The sequence below is a fragment of the Macaca fascicularis genome, chromosome 6 (assembly GCF_037993035.2).
Source record: "Macaca fascicularis isolate 582-1 chromosome 6, T2T-MFA8v1.1".
Classification (NCBI taxonomy): Eukaryota; Metazoa; Chordata; class Mammalia; order Primates; family Cercopithecidae; genus Macaca; species Macaca fascicularis.
Window position 1 is genome coordinate 88575913 of NC_088380.1, and position 14058 is coordinate 88589970.

Genomic DNA, 14058 nt, shown 5'->3' on the forward strand with positions numbered 1-14058 from the left:
GAATGATTGACTAACAAAACAAATTCAACATTCTGCTATTTGTACAAGGCTCACTTAAATACATACAGAAGGTTAAAAATTAAAAAGATAAATATACAAGAGAAATTCAAGCAAAGGGAGGAGATCACAATATTAATATCTGATTAAAACAGAAATCAGGTAAAAAGTGAAATGTGATAGTTCCTTTGACCCCTTTGTGAGACTTGAGAAGGATTTGGCTGGTTTACTCAGCTCGCAGCTCTCAACCCCTTTCAGGAGGGGAAGCACACAGGTGAGCCGGTGCACAGGCCAGTACAAGCGCTTCTGGGCAACTGGCAGTAATAGAACTATGTGCGGGCCTGTGGCAGCATCTATGTTCTCACTTAGGTCAGTGCAGTTCAGGCAGGCTGTAAGGGATCTGCTGGAGCAGTTTGTTGCAGAAAGGTAGCAGCGGGGTCATTAACTCCTGCAATTCACACTGAGTATGCCTCCTTTTTCAGTATTGCCAAGTCCTGGACCAATTTGTGTACAGATCTCTGGCCAACTGTGAAACCTCTTCAGCCTTTCACCTGCATCATCAAATGTGGAGGACTGGAGGCAATGAGAGACTGATGCACACTCTGGAGAGAAACTGATGTGAGTTCTAATTCCTTCTCAAAATTCCAATATTCCATCTTCCTTTCCAGACTTCAGGCCCACCACTAAACTAGGGACTCAGACTTTACATTGACTTCTTCACTGGCTGTCATAATTACTTTAATTCTAATCCCTATAACAAATTTCTTATATCACTCCTAGTGGTTCTGTGAAAGATTTCATTTTTCAGAACTGGCTTTAACAATATTTCCCACCCCACATGTTCTTCCAGAACCTTATTATTCCTTCATGAACAGGTAAATTCTATTGCTCCTATTCTTGCTTCTTGAAACTGAAAGACCCTTTGTATTGCCTCAACTGCTGAAGTAGGACGGAAGTGACTACTGAGATTTCTGAGTCCAGGACATGGAAAGTGATAGAGCTTCTGCTGACTCTATCTTAGGATGCTTGATCTTGAATCTCAGATACCAGGTTGTGAAGAAGTCCAGGACACATAGAAGGGCTCACATAAAAAGAAGCAAGACCTTCATGACTCAGTCTAAGCTAAGTTCACAGCCACATCTTGCAAAAACTCACCAGCCATATTAATGAATCATCTTGAAAGTAGCTTCTTCAGTTTTCAGTTAAGAAATGCCAATTGATGCTCAATGGAACAGAGACCAGCCTTCCCCACTGAGACCTATTTACTTGCAGATTTCATGAGAAAAATAAGTGGTTACCATTGTTTTAAGCAACTGAATTTTGGGATAGTTTGTTGCCCCATAATAGATGACTAGGGCAGTCGTTTGATATTGCTCTAATGAATCAGCCTATAGTTCTCTTTCTTCTGTATTATGTCATGTTTGGATAGCCGTATGATTCCAGTAAGCATGAGGTAGTCCTGCTGTCCTCCAAAAGATGTATTAATAAAACAAAAACAAAAATCTCAATCGTAAAAGAAGCTGTGGTTTAGGTGGCAATGCATGTTAATTGTTTTGTACCTTTCTTTCCTTCCTCCTTTTTTACCGGTCCTTTTAACATACCTAGGAGGCTGGGAAGGGAGTGATTATTTTAACCCTTCTCTGGAGTCAGTTTGCACGGAGCAAATGTCAGCCAGCTCAGCACTTGATTCTTCTGATAGATATAGTGGCAGTTTCTTAAGTAGACAAACTGTAGCTGCAAATATTTTCATCTTGCCTAATTATTGGTCCAAGGGGTTGTTGTCATTTCTCTCATTAACAGCTTTGCAGGAATTAGAAGCCATTTGTAAGACCCAAATTTACTAACAAAGCTCTAACAATTGATATATTTTAACTCAGATGATATATAGAAAAAGATAAGGAAATATTTCATTGTTAATATGCCTGATTATCTTCTAGAGAATACACAGAGTATAATGCTAAACAAAAAACAGTTCAGTGATCAAAAGCATTGTTTTAGGTTATCATCTGTATTGAGTATATAACACTTCAGATAATATAAGCTTTGAGAATAAAGAAAAATATAGAACATGTTTGCAAAATATTTATTTCCAGTAAAACTTGTGGCATGTCCATAACTGATTGATTGATCAGATTATCTAAATCTCCTTTGGAAGATTATCTAAATCTCCTTTGGAAGCTGCAAGGAGAAAGGTTAGAAACTTTCAACAGTGACTTTTAGTTGGTTTCCCATAACTTATTTACCAGCATCTACTTGAACTTTCTTACAAAAAGTCCCTACTGATATGTTAGTGAATATTGGTTTTAAAAAGTATCAAATTAACAACATTGTTTTTTAAACAAGACATGTTATTTAAACTGTCTTCATTCCCTTATACTAAGTCACTAGAAGAATTTAGTTTTTCCAAAACAGGATATGGTATTCACTGACACCTTGTTTAGAGAATTAGAAGGATAATGAATACTTTATTCATCTCAACTTCTAAGACTATTTAAATTATTTTTTCCCATTTCCTCTTAGTAAGGAATTAAAATTTCTAAGAACTCTTTCTGTTCAGAACCTGAAAATGTGTTCTTTACTTGTAAGTACTGAGTTGACTCACTGTTAATTCAAACCAGGCCCTGGGCACGTTGCCTCAAGTTGGAGGTTGTGGTTGGAAATTATACCATGGGTGTTTTTTAAATGGTTCTACTGTATATTACATAACACATGTGGGATTTTTGTGGAGGCCAAGGACAAGAAGTAAAAGATATAGTGCCACCAACTTCAGACTCTAACTACTCATTTGTCACTCTTCATGTTTATATGTGACAGGTAATTATAACACACATTTTTATAGGCCTTCTCTCTGGAAGGTAAAGGTTCACAGTTGTCTCTCCTTATGGAGTTAATGGAAATAGGTTATTGGAAGAATGTTTTATGCCAGAGCTTGCACTAGGTGATAGAGGAGAGATTGGAAGTCAATTTAGATAGGACATGGACTGGCCCTTGAGGTGGTGATAGCCAAATATGGGAGAAAGACCCACACCCTTGGATATACTCTGAGAAGTATTCTAAGAGATGCCAGAACATGCTACTATGGAAGAATTTTAAAAATATGAATTAAGTAGAAGGAAATTAAGGGAGGGATTTTGGAGAAGAAAGAGAAGACTTATTCTATTTTAAGGGAAAAAATGCACACTAAATATAAAAACTCAAAAAGTATATTTTCTAAGGATATGTAACTAAGGTTATAGCATATAGACACATAACTATAAGGGAAAACTTCCTTATGTCCACTTTGGAATTTAAGTGAGTGTAATGATTTCCTTGATTTGTTACTTGTGAATTAAAATTGCAACATCTGACTTAAAAAAAATAGGTCCTTAAGTTTGTTTATTTCAACAGCTTTGCAGGCCTCTTGTTCTATTGTTCAGTTCTTTGATTTCCTGTACTTCAAACTTATTTCTGTCAAGTTTCATTTTCTCCACTTATACAGCTGTGTCATGCATCTTTAATTGACATATTTTATAGATGCAAGTATAAATCACTTGTTATATGTTCCTTTTCCAGACTCCTAAAGGTACTGTTTACCACAATGAACATACTTTTATCATGTCAACAGCTTCCATCTCTACATTGCCCTGTGTAAGAATACACTGGGAGCTGATATAACCTCAGTGATGGTAAAACAGGATATGGAATCCAGCAAACATTCCTTAAATGGACCTAACATCAATATTCTGAAACAGAAGTGGAAATGAAACTGAGACAGAAAAAGAATTGGGTAATAAATGTACTAAAGAGCGATTTTTCTAATAGTTGGCAGAAGGTGGTAAAAGGTAAGTTGAAAAAGTTCATCTGTGAGTAAAGGCGCATTATTGTTAGGTGGCTTTCTTAACAGGTTCAGGAAGCTTTATTCAGAATCTTCATACACTGTGTTTGTGCATGCTATGAAATCCCAGTGGTAGAAATATATTTTAGGGTTGGGATCTAAGTTAAATAGTGGTAGAATGAATTTGACATATTCACATGATTGGCTTTGTTAGAAATGTGTCTGAAAACTTACCAAACCAATTGCCTCAGTGTCATTTGCAATAATCCAGATGACAGAGTATGTCAGTGAAATATTTTCCCCAGCATGTGGGAGCATCATCAGCTGTCTCAGTGTAGGCTATTTTTACTATAGGAAGTGAAAATGTTTGTCTTCCGTCTTGTAATACAGAAAAGTAAACTGTATCATCATAATATCAATACCCAGTGGCCATGAATTTTGAGACTATGAGAAGAAACAATAGAATATAAGATTCTAATATGACTATGAAAAAGATAGAGAGGATAAATCAGAGCTGAAGGGCTCAATTATGTAAATGAGCAAGAGAAGTTTGGATAATACCATCAGAGAGACAGCAAGTTATAATATAAAGAATATTAGGGGCTGGGTGCAGTGGCTCACGCCTGTAATCCCAACACTTTGGGAGACCAAGGTGGGTTGATCACGAGGTCAGGAGATTGAGACCAGCCTGGCCCATATTGTGAAACCCTGTCTCCACTAAAAATACAAAAAAAAAAAAAAAAAAAAAAAAAAATCAGGCAGGCGTGGTGGTGGGCGCCTGCAATCCCAGCTACTCTGGAGGCTGAGGCAGAGAACTGCTTAAACCCGGGAGGTGGAGGATGCAGTGAGCCAAGATCGTGCCAAGAGCGAAACTCCGTCTCAAAACAAAAATAATAAATAAATAAATAAACATAAAAAAAGAACATTAGGGCTGGGCTCAGTGGCTCATGCCTGTAATTTGAGCACTTTGTGAGGCCAAGGCAGGCGAATTACTTGAGGTCAGGAGTTTGAGACCAGCCTGGACAACATGGTGAAAACCGGTCTCCACTAAAAATACAAAAATTAGCCGGGAGTGGTGGTAGGCACCTGTAGTCTCAACTATTCAGGAGACTGAGTCAGGAGGATTGCTTGAACCCGGGAAGCAGAGGTTGCAGTGAGCTGAGATGGCACCACTGCACTCCAGCCTCGGTGACAGAGTGAGACTCTGTCTCAGAAACAAACAAAGAAAAAAAGAATTATCAGGCCCCATGTTTTGAAAGAATTGATCTAACAAACTGCAATTATAAATCATAATCAATTTTCCCCTTCTCAGTTTAATAATCTCAATCATGTAAACATTTACAATTGCCCTTTCATCTTGAAACATAGCTTTAGACATCCATTATTACCTTCATGAATGTCTTGGCATCACACTTCTGCGATATAGGAACTACTTTCTCTACTATTTCATGATCCAGAGGAGGTCATTGGCTTCCTCATGTTTGCATGGGAAAAAGGGTATGCATTTGACAAATAAGCATATAACAAGATGCTCCACATCATATGTCATTATGAAGTTGTAAATTATAACAGCAATGAGATACCACAACAGACCTATTAGAATGACCAAAATTCAAAACACTGAAAACACTCAACACTAGCTGGGATGGGTACCAACAAGAACTTTCATTCATTGCTTGTGGGAATGCAAAATGGTCCAGGCATTTGGGAAGTAAGTGTTTCAATTTCTTACAAAACTATTCATACACTTATCATATGATCTAGAAATTATAATCCTTGATATTTACCCAGAGGAGTTTAAAACTTTTGTCTGTGTAAAATCTTGCACACAAATGTTTACATTACCTTTATTGCCAAAACTTGGAGGCAACCAAAAGTTGTTTAGTGAGTGAATGAATGGATGAGCTATGGCAAATTTATAGAGTAAAATATTATTCAGCCATGAAAATGGCAAAACTATGGAGACAGTAAAAAACAAGAGCAGTTGCCAGGAGTTTGTAGAGAAGGAGAAAGGGATGAAAAGGTGGAGCACAGGCAATTTTTGAGAAGTGAATGAATATATGCTGTATTACACTGTAATGGTGCATATATTTCTTTACAAATTTCTCAAAACCCATAGAATGTATAACGCAAAGAGTGAACTCTAATGTAAACCATAAACTTCAGTTAGTGATGTGTCAATATTGGCTCATCAATTTATAAAAAAATCTACCACTCTAATTTAAGATGTTAATAATGGAGAAAACTGAGGGAAGAAAATGTTATATGAGAACCCTGTGTTTTCTGCTCATTTTCTGTAAACTTTAAAAAAAAGTCTATTAATTAAATTTACAAGCTAACTAAAAGATTGCATGGGTAGTTTCAGTTTGAATGAGTACAATTAGTGTTCTTAAGCCCTACTACATTGCTACTTTTAATATATTATCCTGACTCCTTGAATATTATATTATCTTGCTTTTGATTAAATAATCCATATTGAGGAAAAATGAGTTAGAGTCACTTTCTAAAATGGAATTGTAGACAAAGTTATTGTGTTAGGGTGTTTTCCAGGGAAACAGAAGTACACTGTATTACACTGTGTGTGTGTGTGTGTGTGTGTGTGTGTGTGTGTGTGTGTGTGTGTATATATATATCCTATATAATATACAAGAGACGGGATAGGGGATTTATTCTAGGAATTGACTCAAATGATTATGCTGTCTGAAAAGTCCTATGATATGCCAATATGCCATCTGCAAGCTGGGGAATCAAGGAAGACAGTGGTATAATTGAGTAAGATTCAAAGGCTTGAGAAACAATGGAGACGATGTTGTAACTCTCAGCGAGAAGCCAAAGGCCTGAAAACCTGAGCGGCTGCTGGTGCATGTTCCAGAGTCCAGAGTTTAAGAACCTGGAGTTCTGATGTACAGGGGCAGGAGAATATAAAGACGTCAGCTCCAGAAAACTGAGAGATTCTTCTTTCCTCTGCCTGTTCTATTCCTTCCCTCAACCAGTTATATGGTGCTTACCCACGCTGATGAGGATGGATGCTAATCTCTTCTGGAAACACCCTTGTAGACATACCCAGAAATAATGGTTTGCCAGCTAGCTGGCTATCCCTTAACCCAGTCAAGTGGATGCTAAAAATTAACCATCACAGTTATTAATATGCTGTAATGAATATGACAATAATTCATGTACTTAAAAATATAAGTATTATTAATGACAATGGCCACTTCTTAACTCCCTAAACTCCTGTGTCATAACTTGAGCTAAGCATTTTTCATATACCAATTTCATACTTAGTAACCTGTAAGTTGGTTTGGTTATTACACACATACAGTTGAGAATAAATATAGATTTTTATCACACACATATAGATTATATTATTTATCATAAACATATAGGATAATCTCAGAAATATTAAATAACTTGCCCAAGCTCACACAGCTAGATAGTGCCAGTAGCTATTATTTCAACTAAGTGTGTGCTGCTTATGACACCACACTGACTTTCCATTTTTCTCCAAATACCTCATATAATGAGTGAGAATCCTTTGTTATCTCGAAAATAAGTAACTAAAAGATGGGAAATTATTACCGAGGTTAAGAACAGAAACACACCTCCTCTTTTTCTCAAATTGTATGAATAAATGTATGTAACAGGAGTAAAGACCAACTCAGTACAGGCAATCTGTTTAAATGAGAAGCTCAGTTTACAGCTGGTGAGGTTACATTTTTTCTGCCCCTGCATCTTGAACCCATGAATTGCTCTTACTGCTGCTGAACACCTAGTACTTATTCACTTAAACTCGTATGGTTATATTGTTATCTTCTCCAGAAATCCATGCTTCCTAACTTCTCACTTCAAGAGCTTGGAAATGTGCAAAAACCCAAACATCTCAAAGTAAAAAAATAAAACAAAAACCAAAACTAAAAACCTCTTGGTATTATCAGTTTATTATTTTTTTTAAAAAGCCAACAAAGACCAAAAAAAACCCACAAAAAACCAAAAAACAATAAAAATTGTATGATAGTACCAACAGTAATTTGTGCTTGTAGAAATTTTCCTGCAAACTATTCCTAATAACAGGGAGAGTGAAAACTTTTCCTACGTGGTGTGGACATGTAGCCAGAAGCAGCTCCCTGTAAGCACAAGCTATTTTAAGGTTTTTCTCTCTAAATCCCGTATAATGTTTCCACTTTCTCCATCATCTATTCAAGCCCATTTGTCTATTTAAAAATATTCTCTTTTTAAATAATGTTTACTTAAAAAAAATTCTTGATACTGGAAGATGTAACCATTTATTCTGGCGTTAATTACCTGTATCACTTTTTGGCATGCTTTTATTTCTGCAAACACAAAATTCACTCTAGATTCTACTTGGTCTATTCTTTGGATGTTTAGGTACTTGAAGTAGGTAATATGTAATCAGTGTCACTCACATTTTAATGAAATTAACTGAGTAATCTAAAACATTGTTTGAATCATTTTAAGTATATCATTATTTTCTCTAGTTAATAAAAAAGTAGGTATACATGGCAATGCTCAATAAGACTAGCTGATGACTAATAGCTGTGAATGTGTTGGTGTGTAAAGGGAGTAAGTGTTCCTATTAAATATATATGTGTCCCAAAACACAGATGACAATCACTTTGATTTTCTAAGCTATATTGTGCAATTGTAAGCCAAGGGTCTTGAAACTCTCTGATTTCATTGTATTCCCCGGTTGCCTTCAATCTGACTATATTAACTTCTGAGATGAACTACATATACAGCTTAATGAATAGGTTTCAAGTTCATTATGTCTTCATATGAAATAGCAAGGAACAATCAACAGGAACTTCTTCCCAAGGATATAAAGCTGGGAATGACTTCCCATGGTGTTCTAAGGGTCTCTGGTGGTGAATATTTTTGAGGCTGTCCTTTTAGAAATAGTCTGATTTGCTTATTCTCTAATTTCTGAGTTCATTATATACAATCATGAGATAAAGCATAGTTATTTTGCTGCTCAGCAGTCTAGCTTTACAAAATCAAACTATCTTCTTCCTACATCCTTGAACAAATGGAATGATCATGGCTTATGAACGGAGATTCAGTAATCCGTTTGGTGGTGATGATATTTCAAACAAAAGCTCATGATTTTTGAAAGGTAAGTCACGTTTTTGAAAGAAAAGCTACAAATACATTATTTATAAGATACATTTAATAGAGAGGGATGAAAAATGAAAATCCATTCCAAAAATTTCAAATTTCAGCTTTATCTTCCATGCATTAAATTTCAAATGTGTTTTTATTTAGATAGAGGATAAGTAAATCTATGTTTTCATATATTTGTATTAAATTCATTGTGTGATTTATTATTTATGACAAAAACTCAAGTTTTGATAAAGCATATACCTAAGGAAAATAACTTTCTATATTTTTTGCACAGAGGATTGAATGCCTCAGAAGCTTTTGTTGAATAATATCAAGGGTAATAAATAGTCTCCTGTTTCTATTTACAATTCAAACTTGGAAATGTAGCTGATTTTGTCTTTGCAGGCTTTACTCTGGCACTGGACTCTTTTTTTATATTTTCTTGGATAAACCAATTGTAACTAGAATTTCTGTACTGATTGTGACATGCATTCCAGTCCCAGGGAAGACGCCAGATCCATGAGTGCTAATGATGGGTAGAGAAGGCTAATGAGACACAGAACCCATAATTTGTCCCCCTTCTAGTTGTAGACTTTGCCTGCTTTGTCTACTACCTGCTGATCTGCCATAATAAAATTTATCGTATCTGGTATTTTGCTTCATCCTAAAAGGATTTCATAGACTGGTGAGCTAATAACTTTCGCATAAGGAGACTAACACGAAATTGTTAAGTGACAGGCTTTCTCTACCCCTTCTGCTCCTAAAATGTGCATTAAAATTCTTTTCTAGAGAGATCTTTTCTATTGAATCCCTTTGATAATGAGACACTGGGGATTGTTGGGGGCTAAATGATTTCACAATGCTGCAAACATTTTCCACTTTACTTAAGTGTTTATCATTAATTTAATTTTACCACTACAGTGTAATATTTCTTACCTGAAACATTTTGTGATTGAGTGTGATTCTATGATATGTCAAATGACACCAAAAATCCATATATATATATATATATATATACACACATGTGTATATATATATATAGTCCTAGATTGGCATAAGAGCTCAGGAAATAATATCCAGGCAACTATACATAAGAGAAAGAAACTTCTGAGACAAACACATAAATTTCTTGGTTAAGTGTCTTGAGTTACCAATATAAGAGAAGCTCCCAAAGACATAGTTCTCAAGTTATAGCTTTGCTAGAGAGAAAAAAAAAAAAAACAAAAAAATGAGAAAAAAAAACCCTGTCCATTAGTCGTATCTATTTCTCAACAAAAGAAAAAACAGTTTTCTATAAAATTCCTTTTTAAGGCAGAACCTCAATTTACAAAAAAACTAAAACTGTACTTCAGCTTTGCCACAATCAAAGAGATAATTATAGCTAAACTAACCCAAGATTTACCACAATATACTTATTTCTACCTCCAGTGTTTTATGATGAAACATTTTTTTCTAAGTCGGCTACTAAAATGCTAACTTTTCACAAACTCTAAGGCCAACTAACATTACAAAAGACATAATTTATTTTTAATAAACAATAATGCATGCATGCATGTCTTATATCACCTTAATTATTAAAGTGTCCTTTAACCACTAATCCCTAAAACCAGTTACCTCCTAGCCATACCAAATTTTAAATTAAAAATATAATGATAACCTAGAAGGCAACGTAGTAAGGTGGAGAAAAAACATAGCTCTGTGGAACAGCTAAATGTGAATTTAAAGGCTTGTTTTTATATTGCTAGCTCTATGCTGCAGGACAAATTTCTTAGCTTCTCTGACTTTCAATATCCTTAAATGTAAAATGCCATGTGGCACATATTGTAAATACAATTTGCATAATGTGACTATTAGGTACTAGGTCTAAATAAATATAATTAGTAAAGAAACTACAGGGGCAAAAGTATTGGAAAGGCAAAGACATCATGAAAAATCCCCGATTATGACCTGAAGTCAAAGAACCCCAAGCTTAGTAAAATTATTTGGACATTCTCCACCAAGAAACTGAAGATGAGTTTTCCTGATGTCACACCCCCAAAATGAATTCTGTAAGAGGAAAAATCACATTCCTCCAAGACACTTCAGTGTTTGCTCCAACAAAGAAGCTCTGGAGCAAGAGGCAGGAGCAGTGTGAAAAGCAAAAATCTTTGTTTTTTTACAAAAAAAAAAAAAAAAAAAAAAAAAAAAGCAAAACAATACCTTACTTCCAATTTTCAAAATGTAAATTTTGGATCATTAACAAAATAGGACTTCTGGTCTTAATTTATCATGCCAGAAAAAAGAAATCAAAATTCAAAACTACATGGATTTAATAAACTTAAGTCAATCCCATGTTGACTATTTCATTTTCAAAATGCTGTTGCTAAGGAGAAATAGATAATATAAACACATCCCAAATGATGTTTAAAGGAAGCCAGACACACCTCTTTGAATGTAAGGTGCTCAAGTGTCCTAAACCATGACTGTTCCTGTGGGCCAGGTTTGTATACTATTTAATAAGAGCACTATCTGAGAGTTAGCCTTTGTTATAGTACCCAACGTGGAGATATTCCTTCCACATTTGTAATATTACAACATGTAACATGCTCAACCAGTTACTTCAACTTTGAAGCTTCCATGATTGCAAATTTAAAGAATGCAAACTTTAGAAATATTAGCATACAGAGAGGAGGGATGGAAGGAGAGGAGCAATATTTGAATGTCTGTAAAAATCATTGATGGAAATAAAAGGAATTAGGTAGAGAGTCCCTTATTGCCTTGCAAACATAATGTGATAGTTTTTGTAAAACCAGATTGAAAAATAGGCAAAATTTCAATTCTGAAGGAAAAAAGATTGGCATAAGTATGAGATGAATAAATGTTTTAAAGAGAAGAAAAAATGGGCAGGCTATGGGGTGAGTAAAATTTGGCTCCCTTGAAATGAGAGATTTGGTTAATTACTAACCAAACAAAACAATAAAAAAGTAACAACAAGTAACCTAGTAGAAAGTAGCTGGAATGAAAAGCAAACATTTGTTATGACTCTGACATTACGTAGATTTTGTAGTGTACAATTTATTTTTAATCTCAAGTATGCAACAAGAGCTCCAATATATTCTCCAATTTTCTGAAAGCATTGTAAATTAGAATAAAGTTTCAAACATATTAATGAGTAGCAGATCATTCTTAAAGGGATGTTTACATTATCGGACCACTGACTCATTCATTTGGTTGATTCCCCATATTTTACATATTCTTTTAATATAGTAAGTATAGAATAAAATATTACCTGAAATTTTAAAAATCATCAACCATCAATTAATTATATCTTCATTTTTCTTTAGTCAATTTAAATTGACATTTAGCATTTAAAGACAGATAGCCTATGAAAATCTTATAAAATCATTGGTAGGAAAGCTTCAAAATGCTTATCAGCTAAATTTGAACAAATACTGCAATATCCTTTATGAAATTTTACCCAAAGAATTGCAAAACTCGGGCCAGGCACAGTGGCTTATGCCTGTAATCCCAGAAATTTGGGAGGCCGAGCCGGGCAGATCACCTGAAGTCAGGAGGTCGAGACCAGCCTGGCTAACGTGGTGAAATCTCGTCTCTACTAAAAGTACAAAAATTACTTCAGTATGGGGGTGCATGCCTGTAGTCCCAGCTACTCAGGGGGCTGAGGCAGGAAAATTGCTTGAACCCGGTAGGTGGAGGTTGCAGTAGCCCAAGATCACGCCACTGCATTCCAGCCTAGGTAACAGAGCTAGACTCTGTCTCAAAAAAAAAAAAAAAAAAAAAAAAAAAGAACTTAAAATCTAATTAGGAAGTTAAGCGTAATTTTTTTCTTCTTTGACTGACAAACTGTAGGAGTTGAGTAAAATAGATTTTTTCAATGTTATGCTAATGTACTTATGAGTTTATTTTAAATAAAAAATGTATAAGTATGAAAAATAATATTTGTATAAAGAGAGCCGGGAAGGTATTAAATATCTATAGTAGTGTTAATACTAATAGACAAGTATTTTAAGATTTAACTAAACATGACACCATCCTCCATTTTGATCAGTGATATGTTTACATTGAATAAGAAAATAAAACAAATACCCACAGGATACTTTATCTAGACCTTTTCCACATGTCCAAATTATTTGAGAAAGCAGTTTTTTCTTCACTAACTGGATTTTAATTAAGATATAATAGTTATAGTATTTTAAAAACTATTGTATGAAACCAACAAGGTTTGCATTGACTGCTGAGATTCATAGGACACTGACATATTTTGGCACTACTAAGGAACATACTGAAATCTCTGCAAGCCATCAAACACATCATCCAGGCCATTAGCAGTTATATATATATATATATAAAAGTTTTGTTTGTATTTTCAGGAACGATTAGGAGCAGCAAGATGTTTTGGGTAAAGTGTGAGCCAAAGTATTGATGTGTTAGTTAGAAGTGCTAATAGAAACCTTTTTTGGTTCGTTGTTCCCCTCTCAGCTTAGATTTTACTTTCTGTCATTGTTATTTATTTCTTATTTATTTATTTTGGAAGAAACAGCAATTCTATGCACTGCCTTGTTAGCCAGAATGAACAGCTGGTATTTTCTATTCTTGAAAGGGGTGCCAAGGATAGAAATACGTGGGTAACTGGCGGTGTAAAAGACTTTGAAATCTGTCTCAGCAGCTGTCACTGCAATGGGCATAGTACAAATATGCAAAATGTTGCTCTTCACTGCCAAAGCCTTCTGTACTTTTGGCAACATGTTCCCACAATTCTGAATATTGCATGGTTGCCTTCAAGGTACCAAGGCTGTGTGGGTCAATGTGTAGAAAGATGCTGGATCTTTCCTTCCATGGAATGCTTGCCAAAGGAAAAACTAGAGGAAGGTGTTGCTATCTTTGTTTCACTGACTTCATATAAGCCAATTAATTTGATTTTTTTTCTTATAGTCAACTAAATTTAAAAAAATCTATTGGTGATTTTGAGAGTTAAGTGATCTTTTAGAAAATATGATTTAAAGGGAAGTTGAATCCATAGGTAAAAGATTTATCAGATGGCTCAGTTGTTTAAAAGGAATTTCATGTGAATAGTTACTGTTTTTTATTTATCTGCAATTAAACTTCAGCAATAAATACCGGAAGCTTGA

At 34.9% G+C, this 14058-nt stretch overlaps 1 long non-coding RNA gene across 1 annotated transcript in view; it reads left to right on the forward strand.

Annotated features, from left to right (window-relative positions):
- The first annotated feature begins 477 nt into the window (after positions 1 to 477).
- LOC135971121 (uncharacterized) overlaps positions 478 to 14058 on the forward strand; it is a 78387-nt gene continuing 64806 nt past the window's right edge. The window contains exon 1 of the long non-coding RNA XR_010587201.2: positions 478 to 615. This is a non-coding gene — a long non-coding RNA (uncharacterized lncRNA). The remainder of the gene's footprint in view (positions 616 to 14058) is intronic.